Here is a 25,902-nt window from a genome sequence, read left to right on the forward strand (position 1 = left end):
CTCTTGTTTCATTTCCCAGTGGGAGAGTACAGGAAACTGTTCCTATTTCACATATTTACCAGAGATGCATAAATCATTCTGGAGAAAGGAGGACCAGATCAAGTAATGGATGGAAATGAAACAAATGGAAACAAATCCATTGCACCCCATGCTGCTGCTGGGTTTGTGTGTGAACTGCTTTAACAGAACTCCATGAGGATTTTAGTTTCCAGGGCCACAATGAATGATGACTTGTGTCTGGACATGCTACGAATTTTACCTTCCTCCATTTTTAATCCTTTGTAGCTTATAAGAGTTTGTAGCAGGCTGATCAGAGAGGGTTATGTGGAAAGCTTGGTCTTGCCAACTTTCCAAGGCTGACCTAAGATGAGAGCAGGATTTCCTTCTTCCCATCAGCAATGGCAACGACATTTAAGCAAAGCATTGGAAATGGTTTAACATTACAGCGTGAGTTTTGTTCAGATACCAAGATAAGATTTCTGAATATCTTTCAGAAGAGAGGGAGGTGACAGGGGTCTGCTATGCATGATACCTGAGGTTTAACTTCTTGCTGCATCCTTGAGGGGAGTGCCCTGAGAAGATGCACTTGTCTGCATCCTCTCCAGTACAACACAAACAAAACCACCAGAGAACAAATACAAACTGTCCAATGCATATATAATACACCATGTTAATGTTTGTGCGGTCTCTGAAGAGCTTTGGGAGCTGTGTGGTTTTACCTCCGTGCCCAAGACCACAGCACCTTTGCTGTCATGTAATGTTGTGTTGACCTGGGGCCCATTCTTGGAAATACCAGGCATGCTGATCTTGGAATCCTGCTGAATAAAATGCCAGCAGATGACAATCCTGGCTTCACTGGCAGAGCTGCATGGGGTGTCAGGGCCACATATGTGTAAGAGCTTATCTCCTCAGCCTTTTCTTGTACATGTTTTAGTATTTTGACACCATTGTTCACCACTCTGTTGGACTGTGGACAAAGTGAGCTGTCTGTTAGCTGTCTCAACAGCTACTTCATTCAAAACTGCTTAAATTTATTCCATGTTAACAATGGCCCAATGTCAGACACAACATCTTGAGCAAAAATGGTTTTGCTTAGCGTGATCATATGTTTACATCTCCTAGTAAGGCTGTCTCAGAGAAGTGGAAAAAGGCAACTGAGGAACTGTGTGCCATTCTTCATGGACAGCATGAACCTGTCTCTGCCTCTGTGTTCTGAAGGTGAGACGCCCCCCACCATCAGTGACGGGATTTTTAATTTGGTTTGGTTCATATTTATGGCATATGTGACACAAAGGAGTTTCCTTTAGCCACTTCTCAGTGGAACCAGTAGAAATACTTTTTCACAGGTTTCTTTGCTCTGCAAATAATCATCCTGCCCTCTTAACAAAATATTTTTCTGTTAACACTTCCCAATAAAATACAATATTTTAATGAAAGAGTTTAACACCTGAATTTTATTTTAATCAGATTTCAATAAAGCAGGTTTTTATAAACAATTTTTGCCTTTGTTAAGCATCCGGATTAGATTTAATCTAAAGAATCAAATTACTAATTTTAAAACAGTCTTCCAGGAAGTAAATTAAAATTAGGGAATTAGTGAAAGCTGTAAAGTAAAAATGTTATGAATGGGAGCATGAGTGTCCACCAGAGCATATTATAGTTTCTCCTAAAATGTGGCAAACAAATGTGTGTTTAAGAATTTTAAAATTTGGATTATTGAATCTGTAATTGCCATCTTTGATGTAAGTACAGTACGTTTTTAGGAAATATTTAGAAAGGATAATGTTATGTACAGAGGATGAACTTCAGTGTCACAATACACAGTATCTTTCATCCAATCCTTACTGTTATTGAACTAAAAACTGGCATTGCAATACATACACCAGGTAGAGGGAGTGTTGCAATTATTTTGGCAATAAATTGGTCAAAGTTACCACTATTTCAATCAGACTTTACTGAGAAAGATACCATTAAGCAGACTAAGAGTTTATAAATCTTCCTTTGTATACATCATAGGCCATCTTAAAAAATGATTGACATTATTATTTCCACAGATGAAGTGAAAAAAAACACGTAAAAAAATGAGACAGTTTGGTTTAGCTTCTCATGCGAACACCAACACTGCTACTTTTTCCCTGGAAAGGAACCCAGATCCAGGCTGGGACATGAACCTAGAACCTCCAAGCTGAACTGCAAGCGTCCCATGATCTGAACCATACAAACCTATGATCTGAACCATATAAACATATAAACATGAGAGCATCACTTGTTGCATTTTCCTCTGCTGTACTTACCTAGTAATTTAAAAGCAGTGGGAGTTTCGTGAGAAGGATGTCTGAGAGCAGATTTTGATCCCTAGGCTATTTGTTTTTTAGTCTAAAAAGACTGAAGTGGTTGCAGTACTATAATATACACATCATTTGTCAAATTTAGATCAAAGTAGCTTTAGTTGTATGAGAACAGAAAATGTCTGAACTTGGCAAACTCCTATTTTTCCTCCAGGAATGCAATACATTTGTCAAAAAGTAACTTCAAAAGACGCATTTTCAGCTCTCAACCACTCCTAAAAAAATTGCGTCTTCCTTCCTTTCTCCCTTAAAAAGATAGACATGGGCTTTTTTTTTTTCAGCCTCAGACATCCTCCCCGCGGCACAGAGCAAGAAACTCTGTTATGCCATACCAGTTCTTCAGCCTGAGGACAGGACGAGTTGCTACCAGAGGATCTCCCTTCTCTCCTTCCATGGTGACAGGAGCAAGCTCATAAGCAAGAGATACTAACAGAAGCAGGTGTTTCCAAGTTTTTGTTTCTTTTCCTCTTTTTTTTGTCACTTCTCGGCATCCTGTGAACACTAAACATGTTTAAATATTTGTGGAGCTAGTTAAATTTTTCATTCTTGTTGGTCTTTGCATGGAAATTTGGGGTTTTTTTGCCAAGATACAGATCTAACCAACAGCAATCACTCCCAATTAAAATGTGGGAATTTTAATTTTTTTGTCATGTTGAAAATAATAAATACTTTACTCTGGATTGTAACATTTCAGTCATTACTGCATGAGCCAAGCACTTATTCTGGATTATATAACCAGCGATTCCCTTAGAACATTTATATTTTCACCAAGAGGAAGACTGTGATGCACCATTACTTATGTATAGAGTTTGTGCGAAAAAAAACAAAATATTTATCTAGCACCCCCTTTAGTACCGCCCTGGCAAAAGAAAGAAATTCAGAGTCAGAGCTAGGGAAAAATGCTGGTTTTTAGTGGTAATTTTAGTGGCTGTTTTTTAATGCTTTTAACACAAAACTCCTCTGCTGTTGTTTTCAAATGTATATAGTTAAATTAGGAATATGAGTATACGAGCATGATGATAATAACTTCAGTAATTAAAAAACTATAACCAAACAACAACTGATACTTCTGGAACTGTTTATAAAGCCAAACCCTACAAAATCTAGAGGATTTTTTTTCTGAAACGTGGGAAAAACAGGAGTGATGATGAACCACTTTGCTGGGATTGCGGTCCTACTTTGTCCTGCCAGGAGCAGAAATATTTCTATACTTCCAGATTTTATTTTATTTTATTTTATTTTATTTTATTTTATTTTATTTTTTTAGGGAACAACTTCATCTCAAGTATTTTCTGTATCAGATTGTACTTCACATCATTTCTATATGTGATGCAATGTTTTTCTTTGTATGCTTCAGGGAAACATGATGAGGAGCCTGAAAATTGATTCTGTGCGCTGTGGCCAGGATGCAGCCTTACTGAATGTTCATGAGCACTAACTTTACCTTGCTAGTAACTACTAAAATTTGTAAACCTGCATTTTAAAGAGCTTGACTTCACTGGTAATGACTCTAGATGTCTTTTCGAAGATGGTGACAAAAGTACTTTCAGTATTTTTCCCTAAGTTCATATACTTCTCTGTCTTTAATACAGTAATCATAATAAGTATCAACCAGATCTGCAGAGATGGATCCTGAGAGCCTGTCCATTTTGCTGAAGTGCTTCTGTTGTTCTAATACAGGAGACGAAATATCCTTACAACCCTTGCCTCCATTGGATACAAGCACTGACAACAGGAATAAAATTCAGAGCTATGAAACTTACTGTTCAAGGAGAATAGCTAACGAAATGGAAAGTAGCACAATATTATACACACATGGGAAAAATAGATTATATTGTTTAGAAATTGCAAGCTTTCCTGTTATTTTTCAGTATATTCATCAGCATGTTATTTTTTAGTATTTTCATCAGCATGAGAAATGTAGAGAAGTCCTGTTCCGCAGTGGCAATTTGCCCCTGTGTTTGCCACAGTAATGCTAGAGTCCCTGGGAGAAGCTGTTACTTCCCTCCAGCTCTCAGGGAGCTGCTGCCCTGCTTCTGGCTTGGAAGACCTTGAAAGAAAATAAAAGGAGAGCAAACAAGTGTGCTTTACCGGGGTGACTCAAGCGATTAAATAGCTGCCGGCTGGCCATGTTTTCCAGAATACAAAAGGAAGATTGACAGCCTGTGCTGACATTCAAACCTCATGTCATCGCTGAAAGTTGCCAGTGGAGTCCTGACAAGTACACCTTCCTCTGTTAGACTCCGCACACTGGAGGCAATGTCAGCCAACAAGCTGGGGATGAAACGCAGCTTTTTATTTTGGACATAACGAATTAATATTTGAGGACAGGCAGGTTGGGTTTTTAAGTAATTATTACAGACTATTTCTGCCTGGGTAGAAGTAGATGAGAAGTCCTGAGCACCTGAAGCAGGGAAAAGCTGAGTTTTTCCACAGTGGCACTGTGCCCAAAACCACAGAGCTCAACAAACTGCCCAGAGCAGATGTTGATGGGCACTGTGGGGCAGCGGGGCGTTGCTCCTGCCTGCTTCAGGAGCTGCCTTCCTTTTCCTGAGTGTTATTTTCATTTCCACTACTTGCTCTTTCCTCTATTTTTTTAAAAAAATACTTTATTTTTCTCCCTCTTTTCTCCTTGCTATCAATCAATATGCTGCTTGAAGGTAAATATCAACTGAATAGATGAAGACAGGTTATGCATATTTTCTCAGGACTTTAATGTGGGAGACTTGGGCAGATCTGACAATGTTTTGCGTCTGAAACCCCATGCAATTAAGTGGCTGCTTTGATGGCAGATGCATTGATAGCTTGTGTTTGGGTACGGATGCAAATTGGATTGCCTTTTAGGAGACATTGCTATTTTACTCATATTTGCTGCACCACAGCTGTCTTGAGGGTTAGGTAACATATGGGCAGTGTCACAATCCACTAAGTGTCACAGTGCACAGGTGTAGTTTTTACCCAGAAGTTAAAGTCTCTTCTTTTAATTAGCTACATCCTTCAGAGCCTGAGTTGAAGGATCTGTTTTATTTGCTATAATCAGTTCTTGCAGGAGGAACGCATGAACCCAAGCTGCTTTCCTGCTGGTTAGGGACTTCTCTATTGACTTTGAAAATACATGCTTGCAGCTGTAGAGTTATGGACCATTCCTATTTATAAACCTAATTCTCGATCCACGATCGACATTGTGAGGAGGAGATCACCAGGGGCGCTGAGGGTGGCAGCATGAAGGACCAGTACAGGATGCTTTCCACAGCCTGCTCCTGCACATTGCCATCTCTGGCAGTGTTTCACACCAACCATGAGAGGCATAGGAAAATCTTTGGAAAAGTACTGCACTGCGTGACTGCCAGGAAACTGCTCTTCAACCTACACTTCTTTCCTGCTTGTCTTCTGGGAAATGCCTCATGTCCTCTTCTGCAGAGAAGGGAAACAGGAAGAAGCTGTTTCTCCTAAGACCTGACCAAAGAAACAGAAAGATCTACTCTGCCACCTTCCCATCTGGAAGAGCTAAGCCCAATGCAAACCTTGATCAGTGCTTGCTCCCAATATAATTGACTCGTGGATGTGCTGGGAAGTGAGGAGGAAATATAAGGATAACCCAGGACATATTTAGCTGAAAGAATGATTACTGTTTGCTCTGTGTGTTTGTGTGTTTATCTGTATACTTTGTGGCGGCTTTTTTAATTCTCTGCCCTTGCAGTAAGAGAAAATATGGATTCTGCTACAGATTTCCTCCTTGAACAGATGGAGTCAAGGAAGAGAAACCTCTCCTCCAAGACTTCTCCATGTAACACTATGCCATATGTCATCACCGCTTTCTCATTTCCTAAGACCCTCATTCCACCTGTCAACATGTGCAACCTCTCTCCTAGGCAAATCATCCCCCAGTTCTTTGGTGGTCTTGCAGAGCTCAGAGCCAAATTGCAGTTGTTATTTGAGAGTACACTAGAGTTTTACCCTGAGGAGGCGTAAATGAATTATACAGACTTTAATACACATAGGCAGTCATTTCTCTGTGGATCAGGCATGGAGAGAACTGAGGGATTGTTCAAGTTAAAGGTCTTAGCCTTTTTTTTTCTTTTTTTTAAGGTAGCCCTCTGGAGAACTATTGCATCTTCTCACCTGGAAGAAAAATCTGCTACCTCCTGCTCTGTTTTTCATATCCTCATGAACCTCCTATTGACATCAGGATGTAGCAGCCTACAGAGAGACTGATTAAGTGTTCAGAAAAATGAAAACCATAAGTCTAGACTGCAGACTCTTGGATCTGGAAATCAAATGAGTGCATGGATGACTCATTCTTGTTTTCCTGAAAGAAAACGGTACACTTCCCTCTAACTAAGTTTTATGAGTAAAACCTTTCTCACTGTGTGTTGAGCACAGACTACTTGAAAGATCTTGAAATGTGTCATCTATTGGCAATGTATCCTGAGCAATAAAATATGCACAAATTCATACGCACCATCCTCTCAAACTATTTCAGTCCAGATCTCCCTCAGAAATCAATGGAAAACCTTGACAGAGCAAGTAATGCAAGACATAGCGGGTCCCAAAGAAATACAGTTCTTCTTTGGCCTTCTCTATCTTTTTGGCCTTAAAGCATAAAATCAGCTGATGAACTGTTTGTACTTTATGTAACTTTGGAGAGGCAATAGGTAGATGCATGCAATGGCTCACACCTCAAATCAATGACCAAAATAACTTTTATTTATGATAGAATTTCTGAACAATTTTTTACAGATACAAAAGGCTTTTTTGTTGGGTGGTTTTGTTTTTTGGGGTTTTTTTTTTGGTTTTTTTTTTTTTTCCCAATCATACTATCTTTGGGTTTACATGTTAGAGTGCTTGGACAGAAAGAAGAATGTTTTATTATTTCTCTTTTCAAAAACCATAAATTGCATAGCCTGTCTGCCAAGTATAAGGTGCAAGTACTGTGAATTTATTGTCCATTTTCTGGCTCTGGCACCCACCTGTCTTGTGAGCATGGGTAAGTTCCTCTGCTTTGTACCTCTCCTCGTCTCCTATGCAAGCCATTTGCACAGCAAGCTTTGCAGGCAATGTTAACCTACTTAAAACATGCCCACTCCAGATCCCTCATGATAGCTGGATGTTAATGGGCATAACATAAATTATATAAACAAATAACACAACAGAATAATACACTTAACTGTTATTTCATCCCACTCCAAACAATCTCATAGCTTGGCCTGCAGATATTAATTTTTCACTGATGACACAAAAAAATAATTTGTATATATGCATCTATATAAGCAATTTACCTCTGCTAGTATAGAAGGTTGCTTTCTAGGTATATGTTCCCATCCTTGCTTACATCCGCTATTCTGGAAGGTGCCTGTCCCTGCTCTCATGCCTTTCTCACAATCAGTCACAGCTTGATGTTATTGCAGGTTTCTTGGTTGTCAGTCAAATCATACCACCACAAATGTCTTAGGGTTTTTTAAATACTTGTTTTTAAATACTTGTTTGCCTGCTGATGGAAATTTGAATCATAGAATCACAGAATCCCTAGGTTGGAAAAGACCTTTGAGATCATCAAGCCAAACCGCACCTGTCCACTAGTAAACCATATCCCTAAGCACTTCATCTACCTGACTTTTAAATATCTCCAGGGATGGTGACTCAACTACCTTCCCGGGCAGCCTCTGCCAATGCTTGATAACTCTTTCCGTGAAGAAGTTTTTCCTAATGTCCAGTCTGAACCTCCCCTGGTGCAGCTTGAGGCCATTCCCACTCATTCTATTACCTCTCACCTGGGCGAAGAGACCAACACCCACCTCACTACAACCTCCTTGCAGGTAGTTGTAGACAGTGATAAGGTCTCCCCTCAGCCTCTTCTCCAGGCTAAACAACTCCAGTTCCATCAGCCGCTCCTCAAAAGGCTTGTTCTTCAGCCCCTTCACCAGCTTCATTGCTCTTCTCTGGACATGCTCCAGAACATCAATGTCTTTCTTGTAGTGAGGGGCCTGAAACTGAACACAGGATTTGAGGTACAGCCTCACCAGTGCTGAGTACAGGGGCAGAATCTCTTCCCTGGCCCTGCTGTCCATGCTGTTTCTGACATAAGCCAAGATGCCATTGGCTTTCTTGGCCACCTGGGCACACTTCTGGCAAATGTTCAGCCAGATGTCTACCAATATCCCCAGGTTCCTCTTGGCCAGGCAGCTTTCTAGCCACTCTTCCCAAAACCTGTAGCAACTGCACGGGCTTTCTTTGTCCCAAGTGCAGGTCTCTGCACTTGGCCTTGTTAAACCTCATCCCACTGGCCTTAGCCCATCAGTCCAGCCTGTTCAGATCCCTTTGCAGAGCTTTCCTGCTCTCCAGCAGATTGAAACCTCCTCCCAGTTTAGTGTCATCTGGGAATTTACTAAATTTGCATTAAATCCTGTCATCCAGGTCATTGATAAAGACACTGAACAGGACTGGACCCAGTACTGAGCCCTGGAGAACACCACTAGTGACTGGCCTCCAGGTGGAGTGACTCCTCCAGCTGGAGTTAACTCCATTTACCATGGCTCTTTGGGCCTGTCCATCCAGTCAGTTTTTTACCCAGGCCAGTGGCAGCCAGTTTCTCAATCAGAATACTGTGAGAAACTGTGTCAAAGTCTTCTGACACCAACCAAAAAGCTTTTGATGCTGACCTTGATGCTTCTTCCACTATGTTGGGAAGATAATGGGGTGATGTCCTTCCTCTGTTAAGGCACAAATTTTAACTGGTAACTTATCTACAGGTAATGCTTTAACTAATATTATCCAGTAGTAAGGAAACCTTTGGTTACCAGAACAGAAGCCATTATTCAGGCTCTATATTAAATAAAGAAGGAAGAGAAAACGTGGGTCACTGTGTCAGTAATCTGCATATGATGATCTTTATTGCTGGTTAAAAGGTTGATGCATATTGAACTGGTGAGTGCTGAAAAAGCCTCAGTTTCAGCAGCAGACCTGTAGGAAGTAACATCAGCGTGGCAATGATGTGGCCTAGTTCTACTTAGCTTGTCAAAAAGTTCTCATTAATTGAAGACAGAAATGTATGAATTTTGCTGTGATTGGTAAATGGGCATCCAAAACCAACAAGTTGTCTGAAAACTTGAAACTGAGACTTATTTTAACAATCTTAATATTTATGATTTTGAAATAAGGGGGAAATTCTTAAACATGTTTTTCTCTTCCCAGAATCGACTGCTCTGTTTTGTCTGGATTCACCCTGAAGTGATTATTTTTCATCTTGATACTGCTTTTAGCACGAGGCTGGAAAGGCAGCACTGTTCTCCATGGCATGCAGAGGAGATGGGAATTGAAGGCCACTGTGTACTTCAGGGTGTCTCAGTTTGTCTCATAGTATTACAGCACCTCCCAGATCAGATATGGGACTTCAAGTGGTGCTGCACATCTGAAAGAAGAAAAGTTTGGTAACAGCTTATATAGGCAAAGGATAATAATATGGCAGCAGCAGTTTCAAGGTAATGGTCAGCATAACAATGCTGAGCTTGCAGGTCGTGTCCGCCTGCTCCACCACCTTTCAATAGTGCAGGTAACTGCATGTTCCCCCTGGTCTGCTCAGTTCTTTGAGACAAAACACATCTTTCTGCTGCTGTTGCCACTGCTTGAAGGGGCAAAAGAGAGGTTTGGAGCTATTCCTGGAGGAAGCTACTAAAGCAATTTTGACCTCTTCAGCTCTGCACTCATTGGGCGGATGGGATTACCTTAAGGTACACGTGGGAGCTGAAGACACATTTGGAGGTGGAAGAGCTTCCCCAGGACAACTTCCTTCATTTGTCATCAGGGGAAGAATTTAAGCCATCTCAGAACATTTCTATTTAGTTCTAAAAGTTTTTTTTTGAGAGGGTAATAATTGTAATGAACACTACCAAACTGGCATTTTCACTCTTCAGCAGGGAGGGAAAGAGCAAACTTTATGTATGTACTGTGCTCTAGACAGAGAGCCACCCATGTGGTAGCCCTTCAAAGGCATATGAGGGAAGGTTCTGAGTTATCTTGCAAAAAGGGGAAAAGACATCTTGGTCATAACTCCAATATATTCTGCTCTAGCTAGATTTGGTCCTAAGCTGTTATTGCTCTAGACCTCCCTTCTTTGATGTGGAACAAGGAGTAAGAAAGTGGCAATTCCTCTTTCTTTGTATTTACACCAACATCTTCCTCCAACATTTGCAGTTTATTCCAATTTGTGTCTTCTTTTTACTCGCCTATCAGTTTGAGGTGATGGCTAGAAATGAATAACTACTTTCCTGCTTTGCATTACCACTGCATCCTCAGCTTTAAGAGGATTCTCTGCCATTCTTGTTTAGATCTAGTATTACACTTTCCGCTTTATTCATCCTTAAAAGACCATAAGCCTTTCCCCCTCGCTTTTTAATTTACTTAGGAAAAGCACATTAATTAAACAGTTACATTTGGTTGGTTGAAGGTTATGCATGTTACTTATTTAGCTGGAGGTTTATCTGGCTGTCAGAATAACTCACTGGAGAGATCACAATTTGATAACAATGGTGGTCAAGCAATGTGACCTTCAACAGGACCACCTGTGGTGGACCTTATGAGCCAGCTTGTAGCTCTTATCCCTGCCTTTTCTGGCATGGTTTCATATGCTACTGTACCTCAGGCACACAGTATGCAGCTTCTGTCAAGCCTTCAAGAGACAAGCAGTATGATTCAGAAAGTGCTTATAAACATAGGAGATATGACTCAGAGATGACCATGTTACCTCTTCTTTTAAGGTTTCCAGGGCAGTAAACAAGGGAGGACTGGAACGACTGGACAATCAATTTATGGAACACTGAAAAGGTCAAGATATTGTAATATGCTGTGTTACACTGAATATATGGGATATTAACATTCAGATGCTGCATTCCTAGGAAAATAATTGCAGTGGCACAAATACAGAAACATGAACTTCCACCCTGGTGGCAATTACACAAACAAATGGATCTAATCTAATTACACCCTGAGAGACACATTGTTGCGTGGAAGTTGTGTTAAGGTTTAGTTGTTCTGCTTGAGGAGAAGAACTTAAGCTTGTAACAGTTTGAGATAGAAATCTTCCTTCCTTCTTAAATGAAATGATGAGGAAACATGAACAGTCAGATCAACCTCTGCTAACCTTTTAACTTCAGCAGCTGATCTAACAAAGTCAGGAGCCTCAGTTAGGATCTTCTTACATCTTGTTTTCTTTCTTTCCTTTCTGATACTTAGTTTGCATTTTACATTTCACTTGTCTTACTGAGGTGAGGAATTCTGCCATTGACTATTGGTTTTATTTTCACAAGTCTTGTTTGTTAATTTGATATACAGAGCCCCAGAAATTTATCTAGGACCTGTTTTGATATAAGAGAAAGCTCATCTGGTCTGTATGCTCCTATATTACTTACAGGTTTTTCATAAAAAATGCTTCCTCACAGGATGCAATTTCTAAATGTCTGGTTACTGTTGTATCTCCTAAGTGACTCTAAGTGATGCACATCATTTTTGAAATCTCTGCCCATATCTAAACCCACTGTTACAGCTGAGGCTGCAGCAGGACCATGTGGAACAGAAAAACTATCATATGAATACTAGAGAAAATACTCCTCTCTGTATATACCTCTTACAGTGTCTGCTCAAACTAGATGCTAAAGACCACAACTCTATATATGCAGCAGAATTCAACCATTTAGAAGGGAAAGAAATTAGCTAGATATTCTAGAGAGAGGATCCAGACAGAACTGCAGCAAAAATGAGGAAGGTGACGTCTGCCATTTTTCTTCAGCTACAGGAATAAATCAGGCAAGCCTCAAATAAAAGCAGAAATTACTGTCCTCTTTCACTGTAACTACAAATAAACACAGTTGAAATAGGCAGGTGAAGTGAGAAGAAGGCTTTCATCTCCAACAAGCAGAGAAAGTGAAACCAACAAGGCCTTAAAATAATAGTGTCACACTGCTAACAAATTGTCCACTCTGTATTTAATGAAGAAGCTATCTTAATGATTGACAATATGGCCATCTATATCAAAGGGAATCTCCTCCAGGTACAGCTTGCTAGAAATCACTCTTGGAAAGCATTTTGTTCTTCAGTAACCAGAACATCATTAGCTGCCATATGAGTAATCCTTAGTGTCTCTTGCTGCTACCACTACTTCAATTCCCATCTCATTTTATGTGTGGCAGAAATCTCAGGCTGAATGCTCAAGGTCTGGACTGAAGCCCATATCTTCTTGTTTGTTTGTGTTTCAAGAATACATGATTCATGTTTACTTCCTGTGAATTATCACAACTGACTGTAAGTAGCTTTGCCTCCATCTAGGACTGGGCTTTTGGAACAGGGTAAAGCACTGCTTATAGCTTGAGTGAGTTCCAGAAACACTACAAGCTGAATGCTTGCTGAAATTACAGGGTACTCCATAATACTCCTCTATTTGTGGTCACATTTCAAGAGATGTTAAAATATCTAAAAAGGTAATCCTAAACATCCTACAGGTTGAGTCAATATACCTGCAAGATACTCAGAAACTTTTGACAGAATATTAGGAATACAAAAAAAAAAAAAACCAAACTCAGAAGAGATACAAATAATCTGAGAACTGAAGAACTAAAGGAATAATAAAGGAAGTAAAACCATGTCCATGCCTCCACAGAATGTTTTCTGATATCCATCGCAGACTAGTGAATTTGACAGAAACATGTTTACATCTGTCAGACAGATTCAGTTCTACAAAAAAAATTCTGTTTGCCCATGAAAACTCTGTTTTCAATAATAAAGCTAGAGAAGTTAAATTCTAGTATATATAAGCTGTTCTGTAAACATTACAAAATGACTCTTCAGGGTACTTTTGCTCAGTGTTAAAGGAGAAGTATTTTTTATAATGCTTTCTGATAGCAATATTTGTGTTGTAACTGTTAAGCAGTATTATTTAAAATTAAATAATTTGTTTTTCTTCTGCTTTATGTTTAGAAGTTTGGAGTCTGAGGTTTTTTGGCATTTGGAAGTAAGTTAACTGGAGAGCATTTTCTGTGTCATCTGAGGTTGAAAGTAACAGCATGGAGTCAGAGAGGGCCATTCAGCAGCCAATTTGTATCCCCAGTTGGGTATCCCTTCAGTTGAATGCAGCTGCTATAAAACATACAGGGTCTGGGGCTAATAGAAACAGCAAAAATTAAGAAAGTGAATTTTCTAGAAATGCTTAAGCTATAAAAAGAGTTGAACATGCTGTTGAAGAAGCTGTGAATTTGGCTCAGGGAACTGGAGAGATTTTCTCGTCTTCAGAGTCAGATTGCAAGTGCTGATATAAGAGGAACTGGATGTTTCACCCACTTTTCCTGTGTAAAGACTGGGTTTAGATACTTCTAATATTGCTCATTTCTGACTATTTAGTAAAATGAAATCAAAATTGTTGAAAAATTCAGCTATATGTGAAAATGAGGCTTAGAAAAAAAGATGCAGCTTTACCAGTATTAAAAGATGTTGTGTTTTTTCCTTTGAATAACTCCAGTTTTAAAGCAAATATTTGAAAACCAGTAATAAATGAATCATAGATGTATTTCTCATTCCACAGAAGCCTCCACATTTTGGGTCATTTCAGAAATCCCAGCTGCTCAGAGTACCTTCTCTGTTAACAGCTAAGAGTGGTGCACTGAAGACTCCATCTTCACTGAGAAAACCCATTTCCAAATTTGCTCAAGCTATTAGATTTTGAAAAATCACATTTACACAGATGCTGCCGGGATGTCTCGCATTTTAGCAGCTCTTTTTTTTGAGGATTCAGTCTATGCTGTGCACTCCTGAGCACCTCACGCCTCCACAGTCTGACAGCCAAGTCATGCCTTTCCCGCCAGGGAAGAGGGGATGATGATCTCGGCTATGCAAGGCTCCAAGCACAAGTTCAGGATTTCGCTGTGTCTCTGCTCCAAGCTAGTGCCAGTGTTGGAAATAAAGGTGGGAGCCCTCCTCTTCTGTGTTTTCTGTAACTCTCTACCTCGTACTTATTGGCAATGTTTTACTGCCTATACTAAAAAGGGGTACAGTAATGAAAACATTTGCCTACCGAGCATGATATATACAGTATAAGACCATAACACAGATAATTAAAATAAAGAATTTAATTGAGGAGGTGTTCATTAAGTAAGCATGATTCAAAAAGTACACCAAATCCTATGAGCTCATTTAAAAGTATGCCTAGGCATGTTGGCCAAACTAAGATTGGCAGGCAATGTAAACTGTGTCATTTCCTAATTTTCAAGTGTTTGATTTTATATGCTTTTAACATAGATGTGCATGTGTCTGTACATGTAAATAGGGAACCAATATACGTGATTTGTTTCCAGTGAGTATTACAGTCCTTTGGGTATCATTCTTTGACCCGTAGGGAAAGAGCTATGGGTCTTGTAAACATCTTGGAGGGTGATTAGACAGCCTGATATGGACAGGAGATCCCCAGAATACAGAAGCCAGAAGCTGTATTAGTGTGCTAACAGAAATCTGGAAACTATCGCAACTAATTTTTTTTTCAATGCTTTTTTCTTCCAGAACACCTATTCTCATGAATTTATCCATGTCTGGTGTCACAACTAAAGAATGGAAGTCATTTATCAGGACACATCACCTCCTGTGAGATGTCCCTGTCACCTGAAAGCAGGAGTGTTTCTGCCTCAGGTTCATGTGTTCTCGCAGATACTATGGCCATACTAGTGGATGGTGACTACAGTATCACACTAAAGGAAATACAGCCACTGACCATTGGTAGCTGTAATATCAATAGACGTTCAGAAAATGTTATCACAAGCCTCATTTACTCATTTGTGGGGAAAAAAATGCAGAAAACCTCCTAAAAGAGCCAATAATCCAGAAAGGAGGCAGTAGCCAAAGCATGGAAGAAGTATGATGCTTACCAGGTGGCTGCACTTAAACAAAAGAGGGGTAAGACAATCCAAACAACAAACAGATGAGCTGAAATGGCTTATAAAGAAACCAGAGCAACCTTGAATTTTCCTTCTCCTGATGCAGACTGGAATTTCCTGTTCTTGAGAAAGATAAAGTTTCCCTCCCCTCCCCTTCCCTCCCCTTCCCTCCCCTTCCCTTTTTCCAATAATGTGGAGTTTGATACAGGCATTCTCCTCCAGTTCTAGATACTGTCCCATGGTGAGGCAGCCTGGATCTCAGCCAAGTGGCTTTAGAGCGCAGTGACCCTTTACACCACCAGCACCTGCTTTCCCACCTGTCCTGCAGCTTCCACCAGTGCTGTCCTTCTCCTGCCAAGGCAGGGAGGGATCAGGACCCGGGGAGCATAGTCTCACACTGGGCTTAGCAGGTTGACAAACTGGAAAAGACAAGGGAACCTTTCAGCTGGCAGCAGCAGGAAAAGGAGTGCTGTCGTGGAGCCTTAAAAAATAGCCACAGTAGGCACCTGGGGAATGTAAAATTAAAGTTCAACGGCTCCAGTGGACTTCTGGTATCTGTAGATCTCAAAGGAGTTGTGTAAATGTCAGTTACTTGTCCCATGCAGGTGCCTGAGTGCCTTTGCAGAGCCACAGAGCTTCCCTCAAGATTCACCTGTGAGAAGTAGAATTCCTGAGCTTTACCAGATTATTCTCATTGAAATACTTTTTCAGTAATTAAATGTTCAGTTGTAATTTTCCGTTTGGACATGCAAATATATGAAGTGCTTGATGACAGATTACAGTGCTTTCCACACTGAGTAAAAAGGATTTTTTTTCATTTTATTGTATACCAGAAAATACAGAGAATATGCAGCATGGCTGAGTTAACATTTTGAGAGAAACATTAGTGTTTGGAGCTTTCAAAGTTTTTTATATTGGTGTAAAAAACCCCAAACTTTTGCTTTTAATACATTGTACTTTGAGGATGGAGAAGCATATTCTTTTGCTATCACTTGAGTCCAGAGTCATATAAACAGGTTTTTGTCTGAGATGGGGATTTAGGATACAAAAGGTGCTACTGCATTTGACTAGCAACACTGTATAAATCTTTATGGTTGGTAGGAGAGCCCTTTAGTCTTTGTGATGAGATCACACATTTATAGTGATGTAATTTCAAAAGAATTGAAATTCCATAGTCCACAGGGATAATACATTAATTGGCCTTTGTGAGCTTGGCATTGTTCGGTCGTTCTACTTACATGAATGTATGTTACCTAAGATAACTGATCACATTTAATTACACAAGGTACTGCAATTTCAAATTACTGTATTGATACAGTTATCCTAAATATCACTGAAAAAAATTTACACTTAATCTCATGTAAATGACAACAAAACACTTATTTATATCTGGTGTAGAAAAGAACTACAATATAACTAATTTGGAGTTGTTTGGTTTTTTGGTTTTTTTTTTCAAAATTTGGCAAATTAATTCACAGGCACCTTGAGAATACTTAAAATAAAACATCTCAAGTACTTTGTTAAATATGTAAACGAGGTTTTATAAATAAACTATGCAGTTCATTCTAAAGATGTCTGAGAATCGCCTTTTTATTCTTCAGTATGCTTTGTTAGTCACATGTTTTGCAATAAAATGAGAAACAGACAATCAATTAGATATTTTCTCTGCAAAACTGTGAAAGTCATTGCAGGAAATCCTTGATAACAAGTAAAGTTCCAAGACAATTTCTCTGCTCTAGGATGCTACTTCCTAAAGGACTAGAGAATGAGTTACTGTTGCACTGCCAGACACAAGCTCCTACAACTGCTTGAGGCATAAGACGAGTGGTTTAGCCTATGAAACAATAAAACATGCTATCCATTTGCAAAACCATTTTTTGAAAACAAGCAATCATGGATGAGTCATTGGCTGAAGAGAGGTGGGAGGTTGCTGTCTGTTTTGGTATGGGGGCTCAGTGTGTTGCATAGATAGCTGAGAAGATATGGTTGGACCACCACGTCTGATCTTTGTACTGGCATAACAAAATTACTCCACGCCACAGTGAAAAATGTCATACTAACAAAACCGTAGCTCTGTCAATATGAACTGCATCTACATTAAAGGCCTCTGCTGGCGCATCCCTGCCGGATAAAAATTACACCTCTAACTCAATTAACCTTTCAGGGAGAAGTCTTGCAGCACAGAGACTGCCTGGATAACTCACTGCTCTGTGCCTTCTGTGCGCTGAAAGAAATAACCTCTGAGTTACAGATCCCACGGGTTATCTTTTCTAAAAGATGTCTGTCATCTGGGATCTTCTCTCACAGACCTATCACTTTGTTATTCTAATTTTAAGATAGCCAGCCTCTCTCCTGCCCTACATCCTCAAGAAAAGGCAGCCTCAGATCTCCCATTATGTCTTTCTGTGCTGTGTAAACTATGGTCAAAATCCATCCTGCTTTATTCCAGTAAGAATATTGCAAGTTATGGTATTTGGACAACTGGGCTCCTGGACAACCTGGCTGTCAATTCCTGCCCTTTTAAATAGCCTTTGTTATTTCTTTAGACTAAGCTCTCACTAGGCTGCTAGTTTTTATGCCTTCGTTTTCTTAAATAGAAATGGCTAGCTGAAATGCCAGGAATTATTTGGAATGGGGAAATACCACACAGCTCAGTAGGAGAGGTTTTTCTGTTTCTTTTGTTTGCTTTTTAACTCCTGCATCCAAATATGGCTCCACTTGCTAATTCCCTCACCTCAAACCCCATGAACAATTCAGGATCTGCTGGAAAGTACAATTTAACTGCTGGAAAGTACAGTTTCAGCTGTGGCTACGCTGATGAGCAGTGCTGAATACCTGTGTAAAATAAAGAGCTATGAGGCCCAATTGGCTGAGAGTTTGAAAGAGGAAGGTTTTTTTAAAGATCCACAGGTGTCACGGGGGCTACTAACTGCAAACTATCTTCCCTAAATCTCCCACCCGTGATGTGTTCTTCCTTCTCTAGCTTTTGTAGGAAAAATGAAGAGAAGATACGCACAATTTTTCTCCATGGGAGAAGCTTTTGGACTTGGATGTTACTCACTGGTCTTATTCTTCCCTCCCTTCCGCTCTCGCCTTCCTTTCTCCTGCAATAGCACAGGGCTCCTTTTCTTCATAGGTGTTTAAAGCAATCATTTGAAGACTTCTTTTTTTTTTGCCCCACATTTCTCCTATCTGGTAGCTGGAGCACTTAAGGTGTTGTCTGCAACAACAGAACAAAGATAGGGTTCCCCTCAGCTCCGCAAACAGGCAGTTTTCAGAGCTGGAATAACTTAGAGGCCCCGTCCCACATCAGCAGCAACTTGTGGAGTATATCTTGGGTGGGCGAAAGGTGTCCCCTGAGTGGCTAGTCCTGAATCAGACACACTGCTGGAGCACAGAGGGAGCTGGTGGTGGGAGGTGGCTCGCACACCAGTGGGACAGAGTGGAGCATCACCCAGGATGAGGGTAGGGACAGAGCCAGGGAGAGGGAAGCACTGGCAAGGGCTGCCACGCTCTGTCCGCCCGCTCACACCAAAGTCCTCTCGAGCCTGCGGGTGGCAGCTGGTGGCCCAGCTCTGCCCCTGGGCAGCCTCGAAGGGGGTCCTGCTTGCAGCCTCCGGGCTCATTTGTCAGGACCGGTGCGACTGAGCACGGGACGGGAGGGGCGCGATCCGTTCCAGAGCTGTTCGTGGCCCCTTTTTGAGTCTTTAAATTAGAGTTGCCAGGCCGGGGAAAGGGATAGGAAGTTTCACACCCACACACACACACGCACCCCCCCGTGCATTTGATATCCTTTTGTCTATCCCCAGGTCTGACGCCGGCAGCTCCCGGAGGCCGAGCTGCCTCTCCTCGCCCCTCTCCGCGCACACCGCCCGTCGCCCCCGAGCCCCGCGGATTCCCGGCTTCCAGCGCATCCTCTCCCGCTCCCAAACTTCGGCTTGAGACAAACCAAGCGCAGCCGTCTCCCCTTCGCACCCCCCCCCCCCGCCCCCCTTCCCGCACCCCGCGGCGGGGGCAGCGGCTCCCGAGCGCGGCCCCTTTAAATTCCAGCTGTGCGGCGGGGGCAGCACCGCTGGCGGCGCGGGGAGCGCGCAGCCCTGCGCCCGCGGGAGGCGGCGGCTCCGCGGAGCCTCGCCGAGGCGGAGAGGATGAGGCTGGCTTCTGCCGTGGCTTTTTCCGCCGCGATTTCCATAGTAACCTGATCGAGCGGTGCAATTTCGGGAGCCGGGGTGGCTTTATTATTATTATTTTTATTATTATTGTTGTTGTTGTTATTTTCGCCCCCCGCTCCGCTTCTCGCCGCCCCCGCTGCCCGAGCAGTGCCAGCCGGCAGGTAAGGTGCCCCGGCCCCGCGGGGGGATCCCAACTTCCCCGGGCGGCAGCGTCGAGGCGCGGGGTCCAGCCCGCGGGGCTGCGGGGAGGGTGCGGCGGGGCCGGGGGGACACCCCGGGGGACACCGCCGAGCTCTTCTTACCCTCTTTGTTTGCTTCTTCCCGGAGAGGGTTTTATTCTTCCTTTTGTTTCTCCCTCCTTCTGCCCCCCCATCCTCATCCCCATCCTCATCCCCACCCCCATCCTCATCCTCATCCCCATCCCCATCCCTCCCCATCCCCATCCTTCCCCATCCCTAGTTTGTTTCCCTGACCATCTTTCCTTTTGTGAGGGTGAGAAATCGCACACACTTTACCTTGAAATCTGTGGAGAGCGAGGGCACAGGCACCCGGCTGCCCGTTCCCAGTACCCGCAGCATCCCCTGCGCAGGCAGGGGAGAGGAGAGGGGCAGAGCAGTCCTGCAAACCTGTGAGTGGGTTAGTCTAGCAGCTTCTCCCTCTGTGACGCTGCCAGTCCGCCCGGATCTGTCCGGAGAAGTTGGGAATAAGGGACCCGTCTTCTCAGTGCTACCTTGGCGTTGGGTTGGCAATGGCACTGATGGCCTCGTGGATCCTGAGCTGGCCCCTTCCCTGCTCCGTAGCCTCCTCGCGCTGCCGTACACCATCTCCCCAGCTCGGGTGGGCTCTGTGAGGAAGGCCCCAGCATGTCTGGATTAGGTGATGAGGACTTCTTCCAGTTGCTGTCATTCTCGCTTGGTAGCACCGTTTCTATAGCCAGGTGGTAGTTGATCACCAAGCAGGTCTCTGCTAAAAGTTCATGTTGCTCGCTGTCTTCCCTAGCCCTCTGGGTTTCATCCTTAGATGGTGTTTTTGGCTGTGGCTCAGTTTGGAGTGTGTATGGGGGGTTGTCATTTTTTATATCGGTTTGTACTGAGCACAATGAATAGACGAGTGCGGTCAAGGCTTTTTGTTTCTGTCATAAATGATCAATAATCATCTGGTGGTAAGATGGTCTTATTACAGAAAAAGCCAAAGTGCACAGTGAGAACAGCTGAAATACAAGGTCAATTACTCTTGGGTTATCAACGCTAAACCTGCTTTGCATATTTGAAGATGACATATTCCTTTCAAAGTAAAGGCAACTTCAGGCTTTTGATGAGCTTTATTTTCAATGTAAATAATGAGCATACAGTTAACATAAGAGACTGGACTTGCTTTGGAGAAGATTACCCATCCCAAAACATTCCCAGACCTTTTTTATTCTTGTTATTTAGTCAAGGTGGATGAGGATTGCCATCCTCTTGGGTGAGAAGAGTTTTTGTAGCTCCCAATACAAAGGTTGGTTTATTCCTAGCGCCCAGCAACTGCTACAGGCTTTCCAGACACAAAAGAAAAGGCGTAGTCTGTGGCCTGAAGATCGTGCATGCTAAAAAGGCAGTCAGCTGGAGGGTAACGCAGATCAACCAGCTCCGCTGCTGCCTGATAACTGCCTTCATTCCGGAAAATGTAACAGTTCAGTGAGACAAGTAATTTATGCAGAGGTGCTGGTGGCTCAGGGAGGACTGCTGTAACCCTCGGGTCGAGCCTTTGGTGGTGGCGGTATGAGGAGCCCAGGCTGCAACAGAGGGAGCCTGGACAGGAGGAGGCTCCAGGGACAGGTGAGGCAGCCGTTTCTAAAGAAGGAGACGGATACAGTGCCAGAGCAGGGGAATGCAACGTGAAAAGGGAGCAGGGCAGATAATCAGCAGGGGAAGAGGTTATGTGGGGACTCGGAGTGGAACATAAAAAGCTTGAAGTAATGAGTTTAATCTACAAAATCTAGTTCTTAAATTGTATGTGCTTGCCAATTAGCTAACCATTCTGCAAATCAGAATGGAATTCAGATCGTATCTTGGTAAATGTATTGACTCTGAAGTGCTGCAAGGAAAAAAAAAATAATCTCTCCTCTTTCCCCTACTGTGGGCTTTAAATATGAACAAAAATCAGATCTGAGAATTGAGGAACCTTTTAATATACTCACTCTTCTGAGTTCTCATCCTATCTAGCCTAGACTCCCACAGCTAAAATCAAAATCCCCTATGGTAATATGACTTCAGGGGACCAAATTCAGAGCAGCCATAGGGCATTTTCACCAGTGAACACTGCAGTGCATTATGAGGAGGGGTCACTGTCAGTCACAGTATGGATTAAAGTGCAGGAGATGTGTAGCTGTTACCTTGCAGGGAGCATGCATCCCAAACAAAACACTTTGAGCACAATGAGGGAACCTACAGCCCTCTTGGTCTCCTCTAACAAACACTTTAATGTTGCATATATAGAAAAAAGATTTGCAGCATAACCTTTATTCTCTGGTATTAAAGGGTATGTTTATATATGTATGTATGAATGTATGTATTAGTTCATGTGTGTTATAACAGTTTTCAAAATGGCTGAATGATATTGATCCAATTAAAAACATTATGAGAGAATAGCTGAAATTAGTTTATATTTCAGCTTAAGTGCATTGTAGGAAATGTCTCTGTTTTACATTTCTTAAACAGCTAGCTGCAATAATTTGTAGGAACTGAGACAACCCTTCATAAAGCTATTGTTTCACCCAGATTTAATCAGTATGCACTTAAGAAAAGTAGAGGAGAATCAACGCCAGAAATTGCCACTAAGATCAGCACCCTGGGCAAGAATATTTGCAGCTGTATTTTGGGGTCTGAGAATGTTTGCTTTAGATGGCTAGCATTAATGTGGTTTATTCTATAGAGGATTAAAAATTCATTATGTTTGATGGGTAGAACAGAGATGTAGTAAAACAGAATTACTGATTTTCTTAAAGAAATGTTATCTATTTCATGCTAAATTTTGCAGCTAAGCTCCACATTGACATAGAGCAGAGGTGTGTGGCTGGGAGATGTGAAGTTGTTTATTTAATAGGGAATCTGACTTGCACTGATGCGTGTGCATTTTTTTTGTACTAGCCACCTGTGGTATTGCCTGCACGTGTTGATGAAGCAATCTGCCTGAGAGCTGTTAGAATTTGCATGTACAGAACTGTTTGTTTATATGTAGATCAGTTATTACTGCAAAGAGAAGTATACGCATGGAAAGTTGTTACCACAGATGGAAGCTGGCTTCTGAGAAATGAGTCCCATCTCTTTAAGATAAACTTTCATGCATAATGTCAGAGAAACAAGCAGGTTGGGGGCAAAAATACTACTGTGTTTTTGATTATGCTCTGCATCCAGCTTATGCTAGTCAGCATAATAGTCACTGCAAAGACCCAGCTCTATGCTTGCCGTTAAAATACTTGGGATTTTGTTGCTGTAAAATCAGAGCCTTACCCAGATGCTCAGCATTTGCCTGACAATTGTTATAAGAAATACTATGGTAAAACTTCCTTGCAGAAACATTTTGTAGAAAGATGTAATACATAATGCTAACTGCTGTATGTTTTGCTTTTAGTCTTCTTTAATGTTTCTTTTATGGTCTTTAGAAATGGCTACATAGAAATAGCCCATCTTTACTCAGTTGTTTTTTCCCACTTTCCCATCTATATTTAGAATCATATCTATTTAACAGAGTGACAAACGTGATGTCTTTCTTCTGTTAACCCAACGAAGGCAGATAATGTTATAGGAGTGTGAGCTGGCCTGTCTTCTCAGCTGTACATTAGTAGACCAGGATTTGACTTGGAGCTCCATCTCTGAGCATCCCCCAAATCTCACTGATCCTGGTGCCCTGTGCTTCCAGTCCTCTGCAGATGGACTGTCTCAAGGCGTCATAGAAACACTATGCAGTACAGAAGCATATAGAAAGCCAGTCCTTCTGACAGAGCTTCCTGATCCTCCCTAGCTACTCAGAACATTGATTCATGTGGTCATCTGCATGTAAACGTGATGTCCTCCGAGGAGCTCACTGTTGGATGTTGCAAGCACTAACACACCATTCTATGTAACTATGTATGTGAAGTGAGGAAAATATGTGCAAAAGTGGCTTCTTTCAGTGATTTGTGTGACATGGAGTCAACCAGTCTTGTGGCCTGATGAGCTTTAACTCTGTTAATTTATATGGAAGGAGACGACATTCAGGTCTTTCAGGAACAGGACAGTATGTGTCAATTCCTGCAGTGACCGGTTCACAGTGCTTAAGTGGAGTCTAGAGAAACTCAGCCACGCTCATGGCCCTGTAGAGCAAATGTATTCCACAGCCAGACACTTAATGTTGGTAGGTCTGTTTCAAATAAGACAGCAATATCCTTCTAGACTAATTCCAAAGAGACAGAAGGGGAATGTGAGTAAGAAAAATAAGGTCATGCCATTATGTCTACTGATATGTTGATGACTTTCCATCTCTGAGCTTAATCGTAAAAATCACAATTTTAGTCTGTTATATCACGTAACAGTCATCACTGTTTACTTGTTCTGTGGCAGTGGGTGCTGGGCTGGAATTTGAAATAGAGGTGGTCCCATTTGGTGCTTGGAGAATATCCCACTGATGACATCTTTTAGATAGAAACATGGAAAGTGAGTAGTAAGAGAAAGCTGATGAAGGAATAGTATTAGTAAAGAAAGTGAATATTTATACTGAACCAGACAAACATTTATGTAAATTTTGAAGAAGCTAAGGAGCTATTAAAGTTCATGAGTGCTCCAATGAGTGCTGACAGAAATAGAAGCAGTTGTTGTTTCACCAGATTTCAGTGAATCTTCTGTCAATGACAAACAGAAAACCTGAGATATTTTGATCGTTCAGAACCATGCTTGCAGACAAAAAGCATAATCCTAGAGTCCGTTTAAGTGGGATGTCCTGTCGTGTTCTAAATAATTAGATTTGGAAGGAAAATATATCAAATATGTTTACATGTCATCAAAGCAACATGAGGTATTTTTCATATTAGATTTATCACACATACACCTTCTTCTGTGTAGAAAACTTAGATAAATGCACTGTTTCTCTCTGTCCTATTGATATTTTCATTGGCAAGATGATGGATGCTTTTTGAAACAAAATGGTTTGCTGGAGACTAGGAGAATCACTGTTTTAAGTTTGGGAAGTAATATCTTCCACAAGGAAGGTGGTAAAATCTGTAAATGAAGCATTAATCAAGTTTACTGTTACAAAGCTGAAATCATGGTGCAATTACCTTTTTCAGGAGTAGTTACTGTACTGATGGTTCTGTTTTGCTCGTATTTGGCTGTATTTCACAATGGTGTCAATTATCTCACACAGTAAAATTTTACTTTTTCTCAAGTGTGTAGGTAACACCTAGCTTTATTTGGTCAGTAGACTGAGTTCCACCTGGCTTAAGTGAAGTTCCATGGCTGCCTCTGTTATTATATAATGTCAGGTGACCAGTCCTCAGTAACATGGCAATTTGCAAGAGCATGTTGAAAACAGAATCGTCTAATAGTTCATTATAAAAATTTCTGTTTACTGCAGATGAACAGGTTTTAGTGTAAAACTCCAGCTGGACTATAAAACTTGCATCTTTGGTCCTTGGATTATGTCCTAATGTATCGTTATTATGCCATAAAAATTAGTAAAGCAGAGGGAAATACATTAAATTGGAAACATTTGAAACCTTGACAAACCACCGGTTAAAAATTGGTGAAGAATCAGCTAATGAATTTGCAGAAGAACCTAAGAAGATAAGGGCTGCTATGATCTATTTAAGGACACTGCAAATTCATGCAGTGTCACTCTTCTGCAAGTAGCAAATCCAAATATTCTTACGGAAAGTCTTAACTTTCAACAGACAAAGCTGATTAGTCATCCAAACCGCCAAAATAGTTAAAGCAAGAGTCACTATATCTTGGAATATACACTGGAGAATCGCTGTAGTTATTTAAAAGCATGCCTATATGCATAAGGCACCAAGTTATACTACAAACTATTAGGCAATGAAAGACTCCAGTAAAATCACTCATATTTAATTTTGAAGCTTTATCAGCATGTCGCAGATACAGACTCCTGTAGAGCTCATGTATTTTGGGCCATGATTTCTTTAAGATATCTCTGAGGAAGCTGAAAAATATAATTCCCAGGAATATAAGAAGAGGGTAACTTTGCGTGTAAGAATTGCCTTAGGAAGTAGGAGTGAAAGAGAACGGAGTATGGCACAGAAGTGCTGATGCATACTCACCTTTTAAATGCCTCCAGGGATGGTGACTCAACTACCTTCCCAGGCAGCCTCTGCCAGTGCTTGATAACTGTTTCCGTGAAGATGTTTTTCCTAATGTCCAGTCTGAACCTCCCCTGGTGCAGCTTGAGGCCATTCCCACTCATTCTATTACCTCTCACCTGGGTGAAGAGACCAACACCCAC

General features: G+C 41.5%; 2 protein-coding genes across 4 annotated transcripts in view; one reads left to right on the plus strand and one right to left on the minus strand.

The window, feature by feature from the left end:
* The window catches only part of CSRP2 (cysteine and glycine rich protein 2), a 300,171-nt gene that overhangs the window by 177,144 nt on the left and 97,125 nt on the right, over positions 1-25,902 (minus strand). The gene's annotated exons all lie outside the window — the stretch shown is intronic.
* NAV3 (neuron navigator 3) overlaps positions 19,370-25,902 on the plus strand; it is a 563,826-nt gene continuing 557,293 nt past the window's right edge. The window contains exon 1 of one of the 2 annotated variants that reach the window (XM_069858034.1): positions 19,370-19,465. The gene's annotated coding sequence lies outside the window, so the exon portion shown is untranslated. Of the gene's footprint in view, positions 19,590-25,902 lie in introns of both variants that reach the window. The other variant, XM_069858023.1, reaches the window with a different exon arrangement.

The sequence above is a fragment of the Phaenicophaeus curvirostris genome, chromosome 1 (assembly GCF_032191515.1).
Source record: "Phaenicophaeus curvirostris isolate KB17595 chromosome 1, BPBGC_Pcur_1.0, whole genome shotgun sequence".
NCBI lineage: Eukaryota > Metazoa > Chordata > Aves > Cuculiformes > Cuculidae > Phaenicophaeus > Phaenicophaeus curvirostris.